This window comes from Triturus cristatus, chromosome 8 (assembly GCF_964204655.1).
Source record: "Triturus cristatus chromosome 8, aTriCri1.1, whole genome shotgun sequence".
NCBI classification, from domain to species: Eukaryota; Metazoa; Chordata; class Amphibia; order Caudata; family Salamandridae; genus Triturus; species Triturus cristatus.
In genome coordinates this window covers 53,929,282-53,953,788 of record NC_140591.1, presented here as the reverse complement: position 1 = coordinate 53,953,788, position 24,507 = coordinate 53,929,282, and the positions used below count along the sequence as shown (strand labels likewise).

General features: G+C 37.6%; 10 non-coding genes across 10 annotated transcripts; all 10 read right to left on the bottom strand.

Moving 5' to 3' along the window:
* Positions 1 to 1,160: 1,160 nt before the first annotated feature.
* On the bottom strand, positions 1,161 to 1,233 carry TRNAF-AAA (transfer RNA phenylalanine (anticodon AAA)). Its single transcript has one exon. It is a non-coding gene; the product is annotated as a tRNA-Phe (tRNA).
* A 1,096-nt stretch (positions 1,234 to 2,329) lies between these two features.
* On the bottom strand, positions 2,330 to 2,402 carry TRNAF-GAA (transfer RNA phenylalanine (anticodon GAA)). The gene has a single exon. It is a non-coding gene; the product is annotated as a tRNA-Phe (tRNA).
* Positions 2,403 to 2,895: 493 nt separating this feature from the next.
* TRNAF-GAA (transfer RNA phenylalanine (anticodon GAA)) lies at positions 2,896 to 2,968 on the bottom strand. The gene has a single exon. It is a non-coding gene; the product is annotated as a tRNA-Phe (tRNA).
* A 2,256-nt stretch (positions 2,969 to 5,224) lies between these two features.
* On the bottom strand, positions 5,225 to 5,297 carry TRNAF-GAA (transfer RNA phenylalanine (anticodon GAA)). Its single transcript has one exon. It is a non-coding gene; the product is annotated as a tRNA-Phe (tRNA).
* Positions 5,298 to 6,973: 1,676 nt separating this feature from the next.
* Positions 6,974 to 7,046, bottom strand: TRNAF-GAA (transfer RNA phenylalanine (anticodon GAA)). The gene has a single exon. It is a non-coding gene; the product is annotated as a tRNA-Phe (tRNA).
* A 1,096-nt stretch (positions 7,047 to 8,142) lies between these two features.
* Positions 8,143 to 8,215, bottom strand: TRNAF-GAA (transfer RNA phenylalanine (anticodon GAA)). The gene has a single exon. It is a non-coding gene; the product is annotated as a tRNA-Phe (tRNA).
* Positions 8,216 to 9,890: 1,675 nt separating this feature from the next.
* Positions 9,891 to 9,963, bottom strand: TRNAF-GAA (transfer RNA phenylalanine (anticodon GAA)). Its single transcript has one exon. It is a non-coding gene; the product is annotated as a tRNA-Phe (tRNA).
* A 1,096-nt stretch (positions 9,964 to 11,059) lies between these two features.
* On the bottom strand, positions 11,060 to 11,132 carry TRNAF-GAA (transfer RNA phenylalanine (anticodon GAA)). The gene has a single exon. It is a non-coding gene; the product is annotated as a tRNA-Phe (tRNA).
* A 5,162-nt stretch (positions 11,133 to 16,294) lies between these two features.
* TRNAF-GAA (transfer RNA phenylalanine (anticodon GAA)) lies at positions 16,295 to 16,367 on the bottom strand. The gene has a single exon. It is a non-coding gene; the product is annotated as a tRNA-Phe (tRNA).
* A 5,761-nt stretch (positions 16,368 to 22,128) lies between these two features.
* TRNAF-GAA (transfer RNA phenylalanine (anticodon GAA)) lies at positions 22,129 to 22,201 on the bottom strand. The gene has a single exon. It is a non-coding gene; the product is annotated as a tRNA-Phe (tRNA).
* Positions 22,202 to 24,507: the final 2,306 nt, after the last annotated feature.

Genomic DNA, 24,507 nt, shown 5'->3' with positions numbered 1-24,507 from the left:
AAACCCAGCATTGAACAAGGGACTTTTAGATTTTCAATCTAACACTCTCCCAACTGAGCTATTTCATCCAGCTGGCCATTTTGGCTTTCTGTTGTATTTTTGATAATTGTTAAAGATAAATGCAGACCCTGGTCATTCTATCTGCATGTGCAGGTATGTGTTAAATTGTCCAATATTATTCAGCAGCTAAATTGCTCTGATGGGTGAATTTCCTTTTTAGGAGCCAAGTTAGTTAGAAGATGTTTGTAAACTATGAATGGACTTATACTCAGACACACAGACCTATATGGCGAGGGTAGGCAAACTAGGTCATCTGACTACTAACAGTTTTGTATAAGGGGAACTCGAGGCTGATGTAGGCAAAGCTTTACTTTCAATTAAAGGAAGAATTGGCAAATAAAGCAGGTAAAGTTGAATACAAGAGAGGTGGAAGCAAGTTTGACAGAAAGACAGAATGTAAAAAATATGTTGAAATGGTTGTCTTATCGATCAGCTTGATAAAAGGTTTTGATCATTATAAACAACGTCAATATGAGTTGACTCCAAATAGCATTTGTGGCATGCAAAGCAGAAGTTCAAAATGTGCCTAAACCCGGGATTCTTTAGATCTTCAGTCTACTGCTCTCCCAACTGAGCTATTTCATCCAGCTGGCAATTTTGGCTTTCTGTTGTATTTTTTATAATTGTTAAAGAAAAATGCAGAACCTGGTCACTCTATCTGCATGTGCAGTTATGTGTTAAATTGTCCAGTATTATTCAGTAGCTAAATTGGTCTGATGGGTGAATTTCCTTTTTAGGAGCCAAGTTAGTTAGATGATGTTTGTAAACTATGAATGGACTTATACTCAGAAACACAGACCTATATGGCGAGGGTCGGCAAGCTAGGTCATCTGACTACTAACAGTTTTGTATAAGGGGAACTGGAGGCTGATGCAGGCAAAGCTTTACTTTCAATTAAAGGAAGAATTGGGAAATAAAGGAGGCAAAGTTGAATACAAGAGAGGTGGAAGCAAGTTTGAAAGAAAGACAGAAAGTAAATAATATGTTGAATTAATTGTATTGTCGATTATCTTGATAAAATGTTTTGATCATTATAAACAAAGTCAATATGAGTTGACTCAAAATAGTCTTTGTGGCATGCAAAGCAGAAGTTCAAAACGTGCCGAAACCCGGGATCGAACCAGGGACCTTTAGATCTTTAGTCTAACGCTCTCCCAACTGAGCTATTTCGGCCTGCCAGCAGCTATAGTATTCAGCCTCTTTTTTTGAACAATCCCAGAACAGAGATGCAGAACCTGGATTTTCAATCTGAGGTTAGAGCTGTGTTTTAATGTGTCCTGCATTGTTCAGCAGCTAACTGGTGAAATGGGTGAGTAGCGTTTTTGGGATAAATGTTAGGTCGTTTTTCTTTTAAAACTCTAAGTGGACCAGCACTGTATTACACAGACGTATGTCGCCTGAGTAGGTAAGCTATGTCATCTCAATACTGACAACTTTGTTCAAGGAGAAGTGAAAGCTGATGCAGACAAGAGTTTACTTTGAAAAAAGTATAAAATGGGATAAATTCGTCATCAAAGCTGATGGCAAGAGAGGTGGAAGCAAGTTTAGAAGGAGGACAGAAAGACAACTTTTTGTTGAAGTTATCATGTTGTTGATCAGTTGATAAAATATTTTGAGAAATAAAGAAAAAAAAACTAGAGCTGATTTCAAGAAATATTTTGCAAGAATGTAGGATCCCCTCGCACTGTGCTGAAAGTCAGGATTGAATCAGGTACCTTAAGCTCTTCAGTCTAACGATCTCCCAACTGAGATATTTCAGCCAACAAGTCCCTGTGGCCTCCTGATGTATTATTAATAATTGTAGACGATACATACAGAACCTGGTCATTCTATTTTCGTTTATAGTTATGTGTTAAAGTGTCCAGTATCATTCAGCAGGTAACTTGGTCTGATGAGTGAATATCCTTTTTAGGGGACAATGTAGGTAGAATTTTTTTTTCTAAACTCTGAATTGACTTATACTCTGAAACACAGACCTATATGGCCAGGGTGTACAAGCTATGTCATCTGACTACTGACAGTTTTGTATAATGGGAATTGGAGGCTGATGCAGGCAAAGCTTTACTTTAAAATAAAGCAAGAAGTTGCAAATAAATGAGGCGTAGTTGAATACAAGAGAGGTGGAAGCAAGTTTGAAAGGAAGACAGAAAGTAAATAATATGTTGAATTGATTGGAGTTAAATCAACGCTCTTCTTTATCAAAACCTTTTATCAATCTGATCAACAACACAAACAGCTTTTGTGACATGAAAAGCAGAAGTTGAAATTGTGCCGAAACCCGGGATTGAACCAGGGACCTTTAGATCTTCAGTCTAACGCTCTCCCAACTGAGCTATTTCGGCCTGCTGGTAGTTTGGGTCTTCATCCTTTCTTTTAAACTTCCCAAGAAAATAGATGCTCAACCTCATGCTAGAGCTATGTTTTAAGATGTCCTGTATCATTCATCAGTTAACGGGTGCAATAGGTAAATAGCATTTTTCGGATCCAGGTTAGGTAGCTTTTTTTTTTACTCTGAATGGACTAGCACTATATTACACAGAGGTATTTGGCCTGAGTAGGTAAGCTATGTCATCTGAATACTGAAATCTGTGTTCAAGGAGAAGTGGAAGCTGATGCAGACAAGAGTTTACTTTACAAAAAAGCATGAAATAGGAAACATTTGTAGTCGAAGCTGAATGCAAGAGAGGTGGAAGCAAATTTAGAAGGAGGACAGAAAGACAATTCTATGTTGAATTGATTGTGTTGTTGATCAGATTGATAAAAGGTTTTGATAAAGAAGAGCGTTGATTTAACTCCAAACAGCTTTTGTGACATGAAAAGCAGAAGTTGAAATTGTGCCGAAACCCGGGATTGAACCAGGGACCTTTAGATCTTCAGTCTAACGCTCTCCCAACTGAGCTATTTCGGCCTGCTGGTAGTTTGGGTCTTCATCCTTTCTTTTAAACTTCCCAAGAAAATAGATGCTCATCCTCATGCTAGAGCTATGTTTTAAGATGTCCTGTATCATTCATCAGTTAACAGGTGCAATAGGTAAATAGCATTTTTCGGATCCAGGTTAGGTAGCTTTTTTTTTTACTCTGAATGGACTAGCACCATATTACACAGAGGTATTTGGCCTGAGTAGGTAAGCTATGTCATCTGAATACTGAAATCTGTGTTCAAGGAGAAGTGGAAGCTGATGCAGACAAGAGTTTACTTTACAAAAAAGCATGAAATAGGAAACATTTGTAGTCGAAGCTGAATGCAAGAGAGGTGGAAGCAAATTTAGAAGGAGGACAGAAAGACAATTCTATGTTGAATTGATCCTGTTGTCGATCAGTTGATCAAATATTTTGATAAATAAAGAAAGAAAAACTTGAGCTGATACCAAGAAATATTTTGTGAGAAGCAAGAAACCTCTCAGACTTTTCCGAAACCCAGCATTGAACAAGGGACTTTTAGATTTTCAATCTAACACTCTCCCAACTCAGCTATTTCATCCAGCTGGCCATTTTGGCTTTCTGTTGTATTTTTGATAATTGTTAAAGATAAATGCAGACCCTGGTCATTCTATCTGCATGTGCAGTTATGTGTTAAATTGTCCAATATTATTCAGCAGCTAAATTGGTCTGATGGGTGAATTTCCTTTTTAGGAGCCAAGTTAGTTAGAAGATGTTTGTAAACTATGAATGGACTTATACTCAGACACACAGACCTATATGGCGAGGGTAGGCAAACTAGGTCATCTGACTACTAACAGTTTTGTATAAGGGGAACTCGAGGCTGATGTAGGCAAAGCTTTACTTTCAATTAAAGGAAGAATTGGCAAATAAAGCAGGTAAAGTTGAATACAAGAGAGGTGGAAGCAAGTTTGACAGAAAGACAGAATGTAAAAAATATGTTGAAATGGTTGTCTTATCGATCAGCTTGATAAAAGGTTTTGATCATTATAAACAACGTCAATATGAGTTGACTCCAAATAGCATTTGTGGCATGCAAAGCAGAAGTTCAAAATGTGCCTAAACCCGGGATTGAACCAGGGACCTTTAGATCTTCAGTCTAACACTCTCCCAACTGAGATATTTCGGCCTGCCAGCAGCTATAGTATTCAGCCTCTTTTTTTGAACAATCCCAGAACAGAGATGCAGAACCTGGATTTTCAATCTGAGGTTAGAGCTGTGTTTTAATGTGTCCTGCATTGTTCAGCAGCTAACTGGTGAAATGGGTGAGTAGCGTTTTTGGGATAAATGTTAGGTCGTTTTTCTTTTAAAACTCTGAGTGGACCAGCACTGTATTACACAGACGTATGTCGCCTGAGTAGGTAAGCTATATCATCTCAATACTGACAACTTTGTTCAAGGAGAAGTGAAAGCTGATGCAGACAAGAGTTTACTTTGAAAAAAGTATAAAATGGGATAAATTCGTCATCAAAGTTGATGGCAAGAGAGGTGGAAGCAAGTTTAGAAGGAGGACAGAAAGACAACTTTTTGTTGAAGTTATCATGTTGTTGATCAGTTGATAAAATATTTTGAGAAATAAAGAAAAAAAAACTAGAGCTGATTTCAAGAAATATTTTGCAAGAATGTAGGATCCCCTCGCACTGTGCTGAAAGTCAGGATTGAATCAGGTACCTTAAGCTCTTCAGTCTAACGATCTCCCAACTGAGATATTTCAGCCAACAAGTCCCTGTGGCCTCCTGATGTATTATTAATAATTGTAGACGATACATACAGAACCTGGTCATTCTATTTTTGTTTATAGTTATGTGTTAAAGTGTCCAGTATCATTCAGCAGGTAACTTGGTCTGATGAGTGAATATCCTTTTTAGGGGACAAGGTAGGTAGAATTTTTTTTTCTAAACTCTGAATTGACTTATACTCTGAAACACAGACCTATATGGCCAGGGTGTACAAGCTATGTCATCTGACTACTGCCAGTTTTGTATAAGGGGAATTGGAGGCTGATGCAGGCAAAGCTTTACTTTAAAATAAAGCAAGAAGTTGCAAATAAATGAGGCATAGTTGAATACAAGAGAGGTGGAAGCAAGTTTGAAAGGAAGACAGAAAGTAAATAATATGTTGAATTGATTGTGTTGTTGATCAGATTGATAAAAGGTTTTGATAAAGAAGAGCGTTGATTTAACTCCAAACAGCTTTTGTGACATGAAAAGCAGAAGTTGAAATTGTGCCGAAACCCGGGATTGAACCAGGGACCTTTAGATCTTCAGTCTAACGCTCTCCCAACTGAGCTATTTCGGCCTGCTGGTAGTTTGGGTCTTCATCCTTTCTTTTAAACTTCCCAAGAAAATAGATGCTCAACCTCATGCTAGAGCTATGTTTTAAGATGTCCTGTATCATTCACCAGTTAACGGGTGCAATAGGTAAATAGCATTTTTCGGATCCAGGTTAGGTAGCTTTTGTTTTTTACTCTGAATGGACTAGCACCATATTACACAGAGGTATTTGGCCTGAGTAGGTAAGCTATGTCATCTGAATACTGAAATCTGTGTTCAAGGAGAAGTGGAAGCTGATGCAGACAAGAGTTTACTTTACAAAAAAGCATGAAATAGGAAACATTTGTAGTCGAAGCTGAATGCAAGAGAGGTGGAAGCAAATTTAGAAGGAGGACAGAAAGACAATTCTATGTTGAATTGATCATGTTGTCGATCAGTTGATCAAATATTTTGATAAATAAAGAAAGAAAAACTTGAGCTGATACCAAGAAATATTTTGTGAGAAGCAAGAAACCTCTCAGACTTTTCCGAAACCCAGCATTGAACAAGGGACTTTTAGATTTTCAATCTAACACTCTCCCAACTCAGCTATTTCATCCAGCTGGCCATTTTGGCTTTCTGTTGTATTTTTGATAATTGTTAAAGATAAATGCAGACCCTGGTCATTCTATCTGCATGTGCAGTTATGTGTTAAATTGTCCAATGTTATTCAGCAGCTAAATTGGTCTGATGGGTGAATTTCCTTTTTAGGAGCCAAGTTAGTTAGAAGATGTTTGTAAACTATGAATGGACTTATACTCAGACACACAGACCTATGTGGCGAGGGTAGGCAAACTAGGTCATCTGACTACTAACAGTTTTGTATAAGGGGAACTCGAGGCTGATGCAGGCAAAGCTTTACTTTCAATTAAAGGAAGAATTGGCAAATAAAGCAGGTAAATTTGAATACAAGAGAGGTGGAAGCAAGTTTGACAGAAAGACAGAATGTAAAAAATATGTTGAAATGGTTGTCTTTTCGATCAGCTTGATAAAAGGTTTTGATCATTATAAACAACGTCAATATGAGTTGACTCCAAATAGCATTTGTGGCATGCAAAGCAGAAGTTCAAAATGTGCCTAAACCCGGGATTGAACCAGGGACCTTTAGATCTTCAGTCTACTGCTCTCCCAACTGAGCTATTTCATCCAGCTGGCAATTTTGGCTTTCTGTTGTATTTTTTATAATTGTTAAAGATAAATGCAGAACCTGGTCACTCTATCTGCATGTGCAGTTATGTGTTAAATTGTCCAGTATTATTCAGTAGCTAAATTGGTCTGATGGGTGAATTTCCTTTTTAGGAGCCAAGTTAGTTAGATGATGTTTGTAAACTATGAATGGACTTATACTCAGAAACACAGACCTATATGGCGAGGGTCGGCAAGCTAGGTCATCTGACTACTAACAGTTTTGTATAAGGGGAACTGGAGGCTGATGCAGGCAAAGCTTTACTTTCAATTAAAGGAAGAATTGGGAAATAAAGGAGGCAAAGTTGAATACAAGAGAGGTGGAAGCAAGTTTGAAAGAAAGACAGAAAGTAAATAATATGTTGAATTAATTGTATTGTCGATTATCTTGATAAAAGGTTTTGATCATTATAAACAAAGTCAATATGAGTTGACTCAAAATAGTCTTTGTGGCATGCAAAGCAGAAGTTCAAAATGTGCCGAAACCCGGGATCGAACCAGGGACCTTTAGATCTTCAGTCTAACACTCTCCCAACTGAGCTATTTCGGCCTGCCAGCAGCTATAGTATTCAGCCTCTTTTTTTGAACAATCCCAGAACAGAGATGCAGAACCTGGATTTTCAATCTGAGGTTAGAGCTGTGTTTTAATGTGTCCTGCATTGTTCAGCAGCTAACTGGTGAAATGGGTGAGTAGCGTTTTTGGGATAAATGTTAGGTCGTTTTTCTTTTAAAACTCTGAGTGGACCAGCACTGTATTACACAGACGTATGTCGCCTGAGTAGGTAAGCTATGTCATCTCAATACTGACAACTTTGTTCAAGGAGAAGTGAAAGCTGATGCAGACAAGAGTTTACTTTGAAAAAAGTATAAAATGGGATAAATTCGTCATCAAAGTTGATGGCAAGAGAGGTGGAAGCAAGTTTAGAAGGAGGACAGAAAGACAACTTTTTGTTGAAGTTATCATGTTGTTGATCAGTTGATAAAATATTTTGAGAAATAAAGAAAAAAAAACTAGAGCTGATTTCAAGAAATATTTTGCAAGAATGTAGGATCCCCTCGCACTGTGCTGAAAGTCAGGATTGAATCAGGTACCTTAAGCTCTTCAGTCTAACGATCTCCCAACTGAGATATTTCAGCCAACAAGTCCCTGTGGCCTCCTGATGTATTATTAATAATTGTAGACGATACATACAGAACCTGGTCATTCTATTTTCGTTTATAGTTATGTGTTAAAGTGTCCAGTATCATTCAGCAGGTAACTTGGTCTGATGAGTGAATATCCTTTTTAGGGGACAAGGTAGGTAGAATTTTTTTTTCTAAACTCTGAATTGACTTATACTCTGAAACACAGACCTATATGGCCAGGGTGTACAAGCTATGTCATCTGACTACTGACAGTTTTGTATAATGGGAATTGGAGGCTGATGCAGGCAAAGCTTTACTTTAAAATAAAGCAAGAAGTTGCAAATAAATGAGGAGTAGTTGAATACAAGAGAGGTGGAAGCAAGTTTGAAAGGAAGACAGAAAGTAAATAATATGTTGAATTGATTGGAGTTAAATCAACGCTCTTCTTTATCAAAACCTTTTATCAATCTGATCAACAACACAAACAGCTTTTGTGACATGAAAGGCAGAAGTTGAAATTGTGCCGAAACCCGGGATTGAACCAGGGACCTTTAGATCTTCAGTCTAACGCTCTCCCAACTGAGCTATTTCGGCCTGCTGGTAGTTTGGGTCTTCATCCTTTCTTTTAAACTTCCCAAGAAAATAGATGCTCAACCTCATGCTAGAGCTATGTTTTAAGATGTCCTGTATCATTCATCAGTTAACGGGTGCAATAGGTAAATAGCATTTTTCGGATCCAGGTTAGGTAGCTTTTTTTTTTACTCTGAATGGACTAGCACTATATTACACAGAGGTATTTGGCCTGAGTAGGTAAGCTATGTCATCTGAATACTGAAATCTGTGTTCAAGGAGAAGTGGAAGCTGATGCAGACAAGAGTTTACTTTACAAAAAAGCATGAAATAGGAAACATTTGTAGTCGAAGCTGAATGCAAGAGAGGTGGAAGCAAATTTAGAAGGAGGACAGAAAGACAATTCTATGTTGAATTGATCATGTTGTCGATCAGTTGATCAAATATTTTGATAAATAAAGAAAGAAAAACTTGAGCTGATACCAAGAAATATTTTGTGAGAAGCAAGAAACCTCTCAGACTTTTCCGAAACCCAGCATTGAACAAGGGACTTTTAGATTTTCAATCTAACACTCTCCCAACTGAGCTATTTCATCCAGCTGGCCATTTTGGCTTTCTGTTGTATTTTTGATAATTGTTAAAGATAAATGCAGACCCTGGTCATTCTATCTGCATGTGCAGTTATGTGTTAAATTGTCCAATGTTATTCAGCAGCTAAATTGGTCTGATGGGTGAATTTCCTTTTTAGGAGCCAAGTTAGTTAGAAGATGTTTGTAAACTATGAATGGACTTATACTCAGACACACAGACCTATGTGGCGAGGGTAGGCAAACTAGGTCATCTGACTACTAACAGTTTTGTATAAGGGGAACTCGAGGCTGATGCAGGCAAAGCTTTACTTTCAATTAAAGGAAGAATTGGCAAATAAAGCAGGTAAAGTTGAATACAAGAGAGGTGGAAGCAAGTTTGACAGAAAGACAGAATGTAAAAAATATGTTGAAATGGTTGTCTTTTCGATCAGCTTGACAAAAGGTTTTGATCATTATAAACAACGTCAATATGAGTTGACTCCAAATAGCATTTGTGGCATGCAAAGCATAAGTTCAAAATGTGCCTAAACCCGGGATTGAACCAGGGACCTTTAGATCTTCAGTCTACTGCTCTCCCAACTGAGCTATTTCATCCAGCTGGCAATTTTGGCTTTCTGTTGTATTTTTTATAATTGTTAAAGATAAATGCAGAACCTGGTCACTCTATCTGCATGTGCAGTTATGTGTTAAATTGTCCAGTATTATTCAGTAGCTAAATTGGTCTGATGGGTGAATTTCCTTTTTAGGAGCCAAGTTAGTTAGATGATGTTTGTAAACTATGAATGGACTTATACTCAGAAACACAGACCTATATGGCGAGGGTCGGCAAGCTAGGTCATCTGACTACTAACAGTTTTGTATAAGGGGAACTGGAGGCTGTTGCAGGCAAAGCTTTACTTTCAATTAAAGGAAGAATTGGGAAATAAAGGAGGCAAAGTTGAATACAAGAGAGGTGGAAGCAAGTTTGAAAGAAAGACAGAAAGTAAATAATATGTTGAATTAATTGTATTGTCGATTATCTTGATAAAAGGTTTTGATCATTATAAACAAAGTCAATATGAGTTGACTCAAAATAGTCTTTGTGGCATGCAAAGCAGAAGTTCAAAATGTGCCGAAACCCGGGATCGAACCAGGGACCTTTAGATCTTCAGTCTAACGCTCTCCCAACTGAGCTATTTCGGCCTGCCAGCAGCTATAGTATTCAGCCTCTTTTTTTGAACAATCCCAGAACAGAGATGCAGAACCTGGATTTTCAATCTGAGGTTAGAGCTGTGTTTTAATGTGTCCTGCATTGTTCAGCAGCTAACTGGTGAAATGGGTGAGTAGCGTTTTTGGGATAAATGTTAGGTCGTTTTTCTTTTAAAACTCTAAGTGGACCAGCACTGTATTACACAGACGTATGTCGCCTGAGTAGGTAAGCTATGTCATCTCAATACTGACAACTTTGTTCAAGGAGAAGTGAAAGCTGATGCAGACAAGAGTTTGCTTTGAAAAAAGTATAAAATGGGATAAATTCGTCATCAAAGCTGATGGCAAGAGAGGTGGAAGCAAGTTTAGAAGGAGGACAGAAAGACAACTTTTTGTTGAAGTTATCATGTTGTTGATCAGTTGATAAAATATTTTGAGAAATAAAGAAAAAAAAACCTAGAGCTGATTTCAAGAAATATTTTGCAAGAATGTAGGATCCCCTCGCACTGTGCTGAAAGTCAGGATTGAATCAGGTACCTTAAGCTCTTCAGTCTAACGATCTCCCAACTGAGATATTTCAGCCAACAAGTCCCTGTGGCCTCCTGATGTATTATTAATAATTGTAGACGATACATACAGAACCTGGTCATTCTATTTTCGTTTATAGTTATGTGTTAAAGTGTCCAGTATCATTCAGCAGGTAACTTGGTCTGATGAGTGAATATCCTTTTTAGGGGACAATGTAGGTAGAATTTTTTTTCTAAACTCTGAATTGACTTATACTCTGAAACACAGACCTATATGGCCAGGGTGTACAAGCTATGTCATCTGACTACTGACAGTTTTGTATAAGGGGAATTGGAGGCTGATGCAGACAAAGCTTTACTTTAAAATAAAGCAAGAAGTTTCAAATAAATGAGGCATAGTTGAATACAAGAGAGGTGGAAGCAAGTTTGAAAGGAAGACAGAAAGTAAATAATATGTTGAATTGATTGTGTTGTTGATCAGATTGATAAAAGGTTTTGATAAAGAAGAGCGTTGATTTAACTCCAAACAGCTTTTGTGACATGAAAAGCAGAAGTTGAAATTGTGCCGAAACCCGGGATTGAACCAGGGACCTTTAGATCTTCAGTCTAACGCTCTCCCAACTGAGCTATTTCGGCCTGCTGGTAGTTTGGGTCTTCATCCTTTCTTTTAAACTTCCCAAGAAAATAGATGCTCATCCTCATGCTAGAGCTATGTTTTAAGATGTCCTGTATCATTCATCAGTTAACAGGTGCAATAGGTAAATAGCATTTTTCGGATCCAGGTTAGGTAGCTTTTTTTTTTACTCTGAATGGACTAGCACCATATTACACAGAGGTATTTGGCCTGAGTAGGTAAGCTATGTCATCTGAATACTGAAATCTGTGTTCAAGGAGAAGTGGAAGCTGATGCAGACAAGAGTTTACTTTACAAAAAAGCATGAAATAGGAAACATTTGTAGTCGAAGCTGAATGCAAGAGAGGTGGAAGCAAATTTAGAAGGAGGACAGAAAGACAATTCTATGTTGAATTGATCCTGTTGTCGATCAGTTGATCAAATATTTTGATAAATAAAGAAAGAAAAACTTGAGCTGATACCAAGAAATATTTTGTGAGAAGCAAGAAACCTCTCAGACTTTTCCGAAACCCAGCATTGAACAAGGGACTTTTAGATTTTCAATCTAACACTCTCCCAACTCAGCTATTTCATCCAGCTGGCCATTTTGGCTTTCTGTTGTATTTTTGATAATTGTTAAAGATAAATGCAGACCCTGGTCATTCTATCTGCATGTGCAGTTATGTGTTAAATTGTCCAATATTATTCAGCAGCTAAATTGGTCTGATGGGTGAATTTCCTTTTTAGGAGCCAAGTTAGTTAGAAGATGTTTGTAAACTATGAATGGACTTATACTCAGACACACAGACCTATATGGCGAGGGTAGGCAAACTAGGTCATCTGACTACTAACAGTTTTGTATAAGGGGAACTCGAGGCTGATGTAGGCAAAGCTTTACTTTCAATTAAAGGAAGAATTGGCAAATAAAGCAGGTAAAGTTGAATACAAGAGAGGTGGAAGCAAGTTTGACAGAAAGACAGAATGTAAAAAATATGTTGAAATGGTTGTCTTATCGATCAGCTTGATAAAAGGTTTTGATCATTATAAACAACATCAATATGAGTTGACTCCAAATAGCATTTGTGGCATGCAAAGCAGAAGTTCAAAATGTGCCTAAACCCGGGATTGAACCAGGGACCTTTAGATCTTCAGTCTAACACTCTCCCAACTGAGATATTTCGGCCTGCCAGCAGCTATAGTATTCAGCCTCTTTTTTTGAACAATCCCAGAACAGAGATGCAGAACCTGGATTTTCAATCTGAGGTTAGAGCTGTGTTTTAATGTGTCCTGCATTGTTCAGCAGCTAACTGGTGAAATGGGTGAGTAGCGTTTTTGGGATAAATGTTAGGTCGTTTTTCTTTTAAAACTCTGAGTGGACCAGCACTGTATTACACAGACGTATGTCGCCTGAGTAGGTAAGCTATATCATCTCAATACTGACAACTTTGTTCAAGGAGAAGTGAAAGCTGATGCAGACAAGAGTTTACTTTGAAAAAAGTATAAAATGGGATAAATTCGTCATCAAAGTTGATGGCAAGAGAGGTGGAAGCAAGTTTAGAAGGAGGACAGAAAGACAACTTTTTGTTGAAGTTATCATGTTGTTGATCAGTTGATAAAATATTTTGAGAAATAAAGAAAAAAAAACTAGAGCTGATTTCAAGAAATATTTTGCAAGAATGTAGGATCCCCTCGCACTGTGCTGAAAGTCAGGATTGAATCAGGTACCTTAAGCTCTTCAGTCTAACGATCTCCCAACTGAGATATTTCAGCCAACAAGTCCCTGTGGCCTCCTGATGTATTATTAATAATTGTAGACGATACATACAGAACCTGGTCATTCTATTTTTGTTTATAGTTATGTGTTAAAGTGTCCAGTATCATTCAGCAGGTAACTTGGTCTGATGAGTGAATATCCTTTTTAGGGGACAAGGTAGGTAGAATTTTTTTTTCTAAACTCTGAATTGACTTATACTCTGAAACACAGACCTATATGGCCAGGGTGTACAAGCTATGTCATCTGACTACTGACAGTTTTGTATAAGGGGAATTGGAGGCTGATGCAGGCAAAGCTTTACTTTAAAATAAAGCAAGAAGTTGCAAATAAATGAGGCATAGTTGAATACAAGAGAGGTGGAAGCAAGTTTGAAAGGAAGACAGAAAGTAAATAATATGTTGAATTGATTGTGTTGTTGATCAGATTGATAAAAGGTTTTGATAAAGAAGAGCGTTGATTTAACTCCAAACAGCTTTTGTGACATGAAAAGCAGAAGTTGAAATTGTGCCGAAACCCGGGATTGATCCAGGGACCTTTAGATCTTCAGTCTAACGCTCTCCCAACTGAGCTATTTCGGCCTGCTGGTAGTTTGGGTCTTCATCCTTTCTTTTAAACTTCCCAAGAAAATAGATGCTCAACCTCATGCTAGAGCTATGTTTTAAGATGTCCTGTATCATTCACCAGTTAACGGGTGCAATAGGTAAATAGCATTTTTCGGATCCAGGTTAGGTAGCTTTTGTTTTTTACTCTGAATGGACTAGCACCATATTACACAGAGGTATTTGGCCTGAGTAGGTAAGCTATGTCATCTGAATACTGAAATCTGTGTTCAAGGAGAAGTGGAAGCTGATGCAGACAAGAGTTTACTTTACAAAAAAGCATGAAATAGGAAACATTTGTAGTCGAAGCTGAATGCAAGAGAGGTGGAAGCAAATTTAGAAGGAGGACAGAAAGACAATTCTATGTTGAATTGATCATGTTGTCGATCAGTTGATCAAATATTTTGATAAATAAAGAAAGAAAAACTTGAGCTGATACCAAGAAATATTTTGTGAGAAGCAAGAAACCTCTCAGACTTTTCCGAAACCCAGCATTGAACAAGGGACTTTTAGATTTTCAATCTAACACTCTCCCAACTCAGCTATTTCATCCAGCTGGCCATTTTGGCTTTCTGTTGTATTTTTGATAATTGTTAAAGATAAATGCAGACCCTGGTCATTCTATCTGCATGTGCAGTTATGTGTTAAATTGTCCAATGTTATTCAGCAGCTAAATTGGTCTGATGGGTGAATTTCCTTTTTAGGAGCCAAGTTAGTTAGAAGATGTTTGTAAACTATGAATGGACTTATACTCAGACACACAGACCTATGTGGCGAGGGTAGGCAAACTAGGTCATCTGACTACTAACAGTTTTGTATAAGGGGAACTCGAGGCTGATGCAGGCAAAGCTTTACTTTCAATTAAAGGAAGAATTGGCAAATAAAGCAGGTAAATTTGAATACAAGAGAGGTGGAAGCAAGTTTGACAGAAAGACAGAATGTAAAAAATATGTTGAAATGGTTGTCTTTTCGATCAGCTTGATAAAAGGTTTTGATCATTATAAACAACGTCAATATGAGTTGACTCCAAATAGCATTTGTGGCATGCAAAGCAGAAGTTCAAAATGTGCCTAAACCCGGGATTGAACCAGGGACCTTTAGATCTTCAGTCTACTGCTCTCCCAACTGAGCTATTTCATCCAGCTGGCAATTTTGGCTTTCTGTTGTATTTTTTATAATTGTTAAAGATAAATGCAGAACCTGGTCACTCTATCTGCATGTGCAGTTATGTGTTAAATTGTCCAGTATTATTCAGTAGCTAAATTGGTCTGATGGGTGAATTTCCTTTTTAGGAGCCAAGTTAGTTAGATGATGTTTGTAAACTATGAATGGACTTATACTCAGAAACACAGACCTATATGGCGAGGGTCGGCAAGCTAGGTCATCTGACTACTAACAGTTTTGTATAAGGGGAACTGGAGGCTGATGCAGGCAAAGCTTTACTTTCAATTAAAGGAAGAATTGGGAAATAAAGGAGGCAAAGTTGAATACAAGAGAGGTGGAAGCAAGTTTGAAAGAAAGACAGAAAGTAAATAATATGTTGAATTAATTGTATTGTCGATTATCTTGATAAAAGGTTTTGATCATTATAAACAAAGTCAATATGAGTTGACTCAAAATAGTCTTTGTGGCATGCAAAGCAGAAGTTCAAAATGTGCCGAAACCCGGGACCTTTAGATCTTCAGTCTAACACTCTCCCAACTGAGCTATTTCGGCCTGCCAGCAGCTATAGTATTCAGCCTCTTTTTTTGAACAATCCCAGAACAGAGATGCAGAAACTGGATTTTCAATCTGAGGTTAGAGCTGTGTTTTAATGTGTCCTGCATTGTTCAGCAGCTAACTGGTGAAATGGGTGAGTAGCGTTTTTGGGATAAATGTTAGGTCGTTTTTCTTTTAAAACTCTGAGTGGACCAGCACTGTATTACACAGACGTATGTCGCCTGAGTAGGTAAGCTATGTCATCTCAATACTGACAACTTTGTTCAAGGAGAAGTGAAAGCTGATGCAGACAAGAGTTTACTTTGAAAAAAGTATAAAATGGGATAAATTCGTCATCAAAGTTGATGGCAAGAGAGGTGGAAGCAAGTTTAGAAGGAGGACAGAAAGACAACTTTTTGTTGAAGTTATCATGTTGTTGATCAGTTGATAAAATATTTTGAGAAATAAAGAAAAAAAAACTAGAGCTGATTTCAAGAAATATTTTGCAAGAATGTAGGATCCCCTCGCACTGTGCTGAAAGTCAGGATTGAATCAGGTACCTTAAGCTCTTCAGTCTAACGATCTCCCAACTGAGATATTTCAGCCAACAAGTCCCTGTGGCCTCCTGATGTATTATTAATAATTGTAGACGATACATACAGAACCTGGTCATTCTATTTTCGTTTATAGTTATGTGTTAAAGTGTCCAGTATCATTCAGCAGGTAACTTGGTCTGATGAGTGAATATCCTTTTTAGGGGACAAGGTAGGTAGAATTTTTTTTTCTAAACTCTGAATTGACTTATACTCTGAAACACAGACCTATATGGCCAGGGTGTACAAGCTATGTCATCTGACTACTGACAGTTTTGTATAAGGGGAATTGGAGGCTGATGCAGGCAAAGCTTTACTTTAAAATAAAGCAAGAAGTTGCAAATAAATGAGGCATAGTTGAATACAAGAGAGGTGGAAGCAAGTTTGAAAGGAAGACGGAAAGTAAATAATATGTTGAATTGATTGTGTTGTTGATCAGATTGATAAAAGGTTTTGATAAAGAAGAGCGTTGATTTAACTCCAAACAGCTTTTGTGACATGAAAAGCAGAAGTTGAAATTGTGCCGAAACCCGGGATTGAACCAGGGACCTTTAGATCTTCAGTCTAACGCTCTCCCAACTGAGCTATTTCGGCCTGCTGGTAGTTTGGGTCTTCATCCTTTCTTTTAAACTTCCCAAGAAAATAGATGCTCAACCTCATGCTAGAGCTATGTTTTAAGATGTCCTGTATCATTCATCACTTAACGGGTGCAATAGGTAAATAGCATTTTTCGGATCCAGGTTAGGTAGCTTTTGTTTTTTACTCTGAATGGACTAGCACCATATTACACAGAGGTATTTGGCCTGAGTAGGTAAGCTATGTCATCTGAATACTGAAATCTGTGTTCAAGGAGAAGTGGAAGCTGATGCAGACAAGAGTTTACTTTACAAAAAAGCATGAAATAGGAAACATTTGTAGTCGAAGCTGAATGCAAGAGAGGTGGAAGCAAATTTAGAAGGAGGACAGAAAGACAATTCTATGTTGAATTGATCATGTTGTCGATCAGTTGATCAAATATTTTGATAAATAAAGAAAGAAAAACTTGAGCTGATACCAAGAAATATTTTGTGAGAAGCAAGAAACCTCTCAGACTTTTCCGAAACCCAGCATTGAACAAGGGACTTTTAGATTTTCAATCTAACACTCTCCCAACTGAGCTATTTCATCCAGCTGGCCATTTTGGCTTTCTGTTGTATTTTTGATAATTGTTAAAGATAAATGCAGACCCTGGTCATTCTATCTGCATGTGCAGTTATGTGTTAAATTGTCCAATATTATTCAGCAGCTAAATTGGTCTGATGGGTGAATTTCCTTTTTAGGAGCCAAGTTAGTTAGAAGATGTTTGTAAACTATGAATGGACTTATACTCAGACACACAGACCTATATGGCGAGGGTAGGCAAACTAGGTCATCTGACTACTAACAGTTTTGTATAAGGGGAACTCGAGGCTGATGCAGGCAAAGCTTTACTTTCAATTAAAGGAAGAATTGGCAAATAAAGCAGGTAAAGTTGAATACAAGAGAGGTGGAAGCAAGTTTGACAGAAAGACAGAATGTAAAAAATATGTTGAAATGGTTGTCTTATCGATCAGCTTGATAAAAGGTTTTGATCATTATAAACAACGTCAATATGAGTTGACTCCAAATAGCATTTGTGGCATGCAAAGCAGAAGTTCAAAATGTGCCTAAACCCGGGATTGAACCAGGGACCTTTAGATCTTCAGTCTACTGCTCTCCCAACTGAGCTATTTCATCCAGCTGGCAATTTTGGCTTTCTGTTGTATTTTTTATAATTGTTAAAGAAAAATGCAGAACCTGGTCACTCTATCTGCATGTGCAGTTATGTGTTAAATTGTCCAGTATTATTCAGTAGCTAAATTGGTCTGATGGGTGAATTTCCTTTTTAGGAGCCAAGTTAGTTAGATGATGTTTGTAAACTATGAATGGACTTATACTCAGAAACACAGACCTATATGGCGAGGGTCGGCAAGCTAGGTCATCTGACTACTAACAGTTTTGTATAAGGGGAACTGGAGGCTGATGCAGGCAAAGCTTTACTTTCAATTAAAGGAAGAATTGGGAAATAAAGGAGGCAAAGTTGAATACAAGAGAGGTGGAAGCAAGTTTGAAAGAAAGACAGAAAGTAAATAATATGTTGAATTAATTGTATTGTCGATTATCTTGATAAAAGGTTTTGATCATTATAAACAAAGTCAATATGAGTTGATTCAAAATAGTCTTTGTGGCATGCAAAGCAGAAGTTCAAAATGTGCCGAAACCCGGGATCGAACCAGGGACCTTTAGATCTTCAGTCTAACGCTCTCCTAACTGAGCTATTTCGGCCTGCCAGCAGCTATAGTATTCAGCCTCTTTTTTTGAACAATCCCAGAACAGAGATGCAGAACCTGGATTTTCAATCTGAGGTTAGAGCTGTGTTTTAATGTGTCCTGCATTGTTCAGCAGCTAACTGGTGAAAGGGTGAGTAGCGTTTTTGGGATAAATGTTAGGTCGTTTTTCTTTTAAAACTCTAAGTGGACCAGCACTGTATTACACAGACGTATGTCGCCTGAGTAGGTAAGCTATGTCATCTCAATACTGACAACTTTGTTCAAGGAGAAGTGAAAGCTGATGCAGACAAGAGTTTACTTTGAAAAAAGTATAAAATGGGATAAATTCGTCATCAAAGTTGATGGCAAGAGAGGTGGAAGCAAGTTTAGAAGGAGGACAGAAAGACAACTTTTTGTTGAAGTTATCATGTTGTTGATCAGTTGATAAAATATTTTGAGAAATAAAGAAAAAAAAACTAGAGCTGATTTCAAGAAATATTTTGCAAGAATGTAGGATCCCCTCGCACTGTGCTGAAAGTCAGGATTGAATCAGGTACCTTAAGCTCTTCAGTCTAACGATCTCCCAACTGAGATATTTCAGCCAACAAGTCCCTGTGGCCTCCTGATGTATTATTAATAATTGTAGACGATACATACAGAACCTGGTCATTCTATTTTCGTTTATAGTTATGTGTTAAAGTGTCCAGTATCATTCAGCAGGTAACTTGGTCTGATGAGTGAATATCCTTTTTAGGGGACAAGGTAGGTAGAATTTTTTTTTCTAAACTCTGAATTGACTTATACTCTGAAACACAGACCTATATGGCCAGGGTGTACAAGCTATGTCATCTGACTACTGACAGTTTTGTATAAGGGGAACTGGAGGCTGATGCAGGCAAAGCTTTACTTTAAAATAAAGCAAGAAGTTGCAAATAAATGAGGCATAGTTGAATACAAGAGAGGTGGAAGCAAGTTTGAAAGGAAGACAGAAAGTAAATAATATGTTGAATTGATTGTGTTGTTGATCAGATTGATAAAAGGTTTTGATAAAGAAGAGCGTTGATTTAACTCCAAACAGCTTTTGTGACATGAAAAGCAGAAGTTGAAATTGTGCCGAAACCCGGGATTGAACCAGGGACCTTTAGATCTTCAGTCTAACGCTCTCCCAACTGATCTATTTCGGCCTGCTGGTAGTTTGGGGCTTCATCCTTTTTTTTTAAACTTCACAAGAAAATAGATGCTCAACCTCATGCTAGAGCTATGTTTTAAGATGTCCTGTATCATTCACCAGTTAACGGGTGCAATAGGTAAATAGCATTTTTCGGATCCAGGTTAGGTAGCTTTTGTTTTTTACTCTGAATGGACTAGCACCATATTACACAGAGGTATTTGGCCTGAGTAGGTAAGCTATGTCATCTGAATACTGAAATCTGTGTTCAAGGAGAAGTGGAAGCTGATGCAGACAAGAGTTTACTTTACAAAAAAGCATGAAATAGGAAACATTTGTAGTCGAAGCTGAATGCAAGAGAGGTGGAAGCAAATTTAGAAGGAGGACAGAAAGACAATTCTATGTTGAATTGATCATGTTGTCGATCAGTTGATCAAATATTTTGATAAATAAAGAAAGAAAAACTTGAGCTGATACCAAGAAAAATTTTGTGAGAAGCAAGAAACCTCTCAGACTTTTCCGAAACCCAGCATTGAACAAGGGACTTTTAGATTTTCAATCTAACACTCTCCCAACTGAGCTATTTCATCCAGCTGGCCATTTTGGCTTTCTGTTGTATTTTTGATAATTGTTAAAGATAAATGCAGACCCTGGTCATTCTATCTGCATGTGCAGTTATGTGTTAAATTGTCCAATATTATTCAGCAGCTAAATTGGTCTGATGGGTGAATTTCCTTTTTAGGAGCCAAGTTAGTTAGAAGATGTTTGTAAACTATGAATGGACTTATACTCAGACACACAGACCTATATGGCGAGGGTAGGCAAACTAGGTCATCTGACTACTAACAGTTTTGTATAAGGGGAACTCGAGGCTGATGCAGGCAAAGCTTTACTTTCAATTAAAGGAAGAATTGGCAAATAAAGCAGGTAAAGTTGAATACAAGAGAGGTGGAAGCAAGTTTGACAGAAAGACAGAATGTAAAAAATATGTTGAAATGGTTGTCTTATCGATCAGCTTGATTAATGGTTTTGATCATTATAAACAACGTCAATATGAGTTGACTCCAAATAGCATTTGTGGCATGCAAAGCAGAAGTTCAAAATGTGCCTAAACCCGGGATTGAACCAGGGACCTTTAGATCTTCAGTCTACTGCTCTACCAACTGAGCTATTTCATCCAGCTGGCAATTTTGGCTTTCTGTTGTATTTTTTATAATTGTTAAAGAAAAATGCAGAACCTGGTCACTCTATCTGCATGTGCAGTTATGTGTTAAATTGTCCAGTATTATTCAGTAGCTAAATTGGTCTGATGGGTGAATTTCCTTTTTAGGAGCCAAGTTAGTTAGATGATGTTTGTAAACTATGAATGGACTTATACTCAGAAACACAGACCTATATGGCGAGGGTCGGCAAGCTAGGTCATCTTACTACTAACAGTTTTGTATAAGGGGAACTGGAGGCTGATGCAGGCAAAGCTTTACTTTCAATTAAAGGAAGAATTGGGAAATAAAGGAGGCAAAGTTGAATACAAGAGAGGTGGAAGCAAGTTTGAAAGAAAGACAGAAAGTAAATAATATGTTGAATTAATTGTATTGTCGATTATCTTGATAAAAGGTTTTGATCATTATAAACAAAGTCAATATGAGTTGACTCAAAATAGTCTTTGTGGCATGCAAAGCAGAAGTTCAAAATGTGCCCAAACCCGGGATCGAACCAGGGACCTTTAGATCTTCAGTCTAACGCTCTCCCAACTGAGCTATTTCGGCCTGCCAGCAGCTATAGTATTCAGCCTCTTTTTTTGAACAATCCCAGAACAGAGATGCAGAACCTGGATTTTCAATCTGAGGTTAGAGCTGTGTTTTAATGTGTCCTGCATTGTTCAGCAGCTAACTGGTGAAAGGGTGAGTAGCGTTTTTGGGATAAATGTTAGGTCGTTTTTCTTTTAAAACTCTAAGTGGACCAGCACTGTATTACACAGACGTATGTCGCCTGAGTAGGTAAGCTATGTCATCTCAATACTGACAACTTTGTTCAAGGAGAAGTGAAAGCTGATGCAGACAAGAGTTTACTTTGAAAAAAGTATAAAATGGGATAAATTTGTCATCAAAGTTGATGGCAAGAGAGGTGGAAGCAAGTTTAGAAGGAGGACAGAAAGACAACTTTTTGTTGAAGTTATCATGTTGTTGATCAGTTGATAAAATATTTTGAGAAATAAAAAAAAAAACTAGAGCTGATTTCAAGAAATATTTTGCAAGAATGTAGGATCCCCTCGCACTGTGCTGAAAGTCAGGATTGAATCAGGTACCTTAAGCTCTTCAGTCTAACGATCTCCCAACTGAGATATTTCAGCCAACAAGTCCCTGTGGCCTCCTGATGTATTATTAATAATTGTAGACGATACATACAGAACCTGGTCATTCTATTTTCGTTTATAGTTATGTGTTAAAGTGTCCAGTATCATTCAGCAGGTAACTTGGTCTGATGAGTGAATATCCTTTTTAGGGGACAAGGTAGGTAGAATTTTTTTTTCCTAAACTCTGAATTGACTTATACTCTGAAACACAGACCTATATGGCCAGGGTGTACAAGCTATGTCATCTGACTACTGACAGTTTTGTATAAGGGGAATTGGAGGCTGATGCAGGCAAAGCTTTACTTTAAAATAAAGCAAGAAGTTGCAAATAAATGAGGCATAGTTGAATACAAGAGAGGTGGAAGCAAGTTTGAAAGGAAGACAGAAAGTAAATAATATGTTGAATTGATTGTGTTGTTGATCAGATTGATAAAAGGTTTTGATAAAGAAGAGCGTTGATTTAACTCCAAACAGCTTTTGTGACATGAAAAGCAGAAGTTGAAATTGTGCCGAAACCCGGGATTGAACCAGGGACCTTTAGATCTTCAGTCTAACGCTCTCCCAACTGAGCTATTTCGGCCTGCTGGTAGTTTGGGTCTTCATCCTTTCTTTTAAACTTCCCAAGAAAATAGATGCTCAACCTCATGCTAGAGCTATGTTTTAAGATGTCCTGTATCATTCATCAGTTAACGGGTGCAATAGGTAAATAGCATTTTTCGGATCCAGGTTAGGTAGCTTTTGTTTTTTACTCTGAATGGACTAGCACCATATTACACAGAGGTATTTGGCCTGAGTAGGTAAGCTATGTCATCTGAATACTGAAATCTGTGTTCAAGGAGAAGTGGAAGCTGATGCAGACAAGAGTTTACTTTACAAAAAAGCATGAAATAGGAAACATTTGTAGTCGAAGCTGAATGCAAGAGAGGTGGAAGCAAATTTAGAAGGAGGACAGAAAGACAATTCTATGTTGAATTGATCATGTTGTCGATCAGTTGATCAAATATTTTGATAAATAAAGAAAGAAAAACTTGAGCTGATACCAAGAAATATTTTGTGAGAAGCAAGAAACCTCTCAGACTTTTCCGAAACCCAGCATTGAACAAGGGACTTTTAGATTTTCAATCTAACACTCTCCCAACTGAGCTATTTCATCCAGCTGGCCATTTTGGCTTTCTGTTGTATTTTTGATAATTGTTAAAGATAAATGCAGACCCTGGTCATTCTATCTGCATGTGCAGTTATGTGTTAAATTGTCCAATATTATTCAGCAGCTAAATTGGTCTGATGGGTGAATTTCCTTTTTAGGAGCCAAGTTAGTTAGAAGATGTTTGTAAACTATGAATGGACTTATACTCAGACACACAGACCTATATGGCGAGGGTAGGCAAACTAGGTCATCTGACTACTAACAGTTTTGTATAAGGGGAACTCGAGGCTGATGCAGGCAAAGCTTTACTTTCAATTAAAGGAAGAATTGGCAAATAAAGCAGGTAAAGTTGAATACAAGAGAGGTGGAAGCAAGTTTGACAGAAAGACAGAATGTAAAAAATATGTTGAAATGGTTGTCTTATCGATCAGCTTGATTAATGGTTTTGATCATTATAAACAACGTCAATATGAGTTGACTCCAAATAGCATTTGTGGCATGCAAAGCAGAAGTTCAAAATGTGCCTAAACCCGGGATTGAACCAGGGACCTTTAGATCTTCAGTCTACTGCTCTACCAACTGAGCTATTTCATCCAGCTGGCAATTTTGGCTTTCTGTTGTATTTTTTATAATTGTTAAAGAAAAATGCAGAACCTGGTCACTCTATCTGCATGTGCAGTTATGTGTTAAATTGTCCAGTATTATTCAGTAGCTAAATTGGTCTGATGGGTGAATTTCCTTTTTAGGAGCCAAGTTAGTTAGATGATGTTTGTAAACTATGAATGGACTTATACTCAGAAACACAGACCTATATGGCGAGGGTCGGCAAGCTAGGTCATCTTACTACTAACAGTTTTGTATAAGGGGAACTGGAGGCTGATGCAGGCAAAGCTTTACTTTCAATTAAAGGAAGAATTGGGAAATAAAGGAGGCAAAGTTGAATACAAGAGAGGTGGAAGCAAGTTTGAAAGAAAGACAGAAAGTAAATAATATGTTGAATTAATTGTATTGTCGATTATCTTGATAAAAGGTTTTGATCATTATAAACAAAGTCAATATGAGTTGACTCAAAATAGTCTTTGTGGCATGCAAAGCAGAAGTTCAAAATGTGCCCAAACCCGGGATCGAACCAGGGACCTTTAGATCTTCAGTCTAACGCTCTCCCAACTGAGCTATTTCGGCCTGCCAGCAGCTATAGTATTCAGCCTCTTTTTTTGAACAATCCCAGAACAGAGATGCAGAACCTGGATTTTCAATCTGAGGTTAGAGCTGTGTTTTAATGTGTCCTGCATTGTTCAGCAGCTAACTGGTGAAAGGGTGAGTAGCGTTTTTGGGATAAATGTTAGGTCGTTTTTCTTTTAAAACTCTAAGTGGACCAGCACTGTATTACACAGACGTATGTCGCCTGAGTAGGTAAGCTATGTCATCTCAATACTGACAACTTTGTTCAAGGAGAAGTGAAAGCTGATGCAGACAAGAGTTTACTTTGAAAAAAGTATAAAATGGGATAAATTTGTCATCAAAGTTGATGGCAAGAGAGGTGGAAGCAAGTTTAGAAGGAGGACAGAAAGACAACTTTTTGTTGAAGTTATCATGTTGTTGATCAGTTGATAAAATATTTTGAGAAATAAAAAAAAAAACTAGAGCTGATTTCAAGAAATATTTTGCAAGAATGTAGGATCCCCTCGCACTGTGCTGAAAGTCAGGATTGAATCAGGTACCTTAAGCTCTTCAGTCTA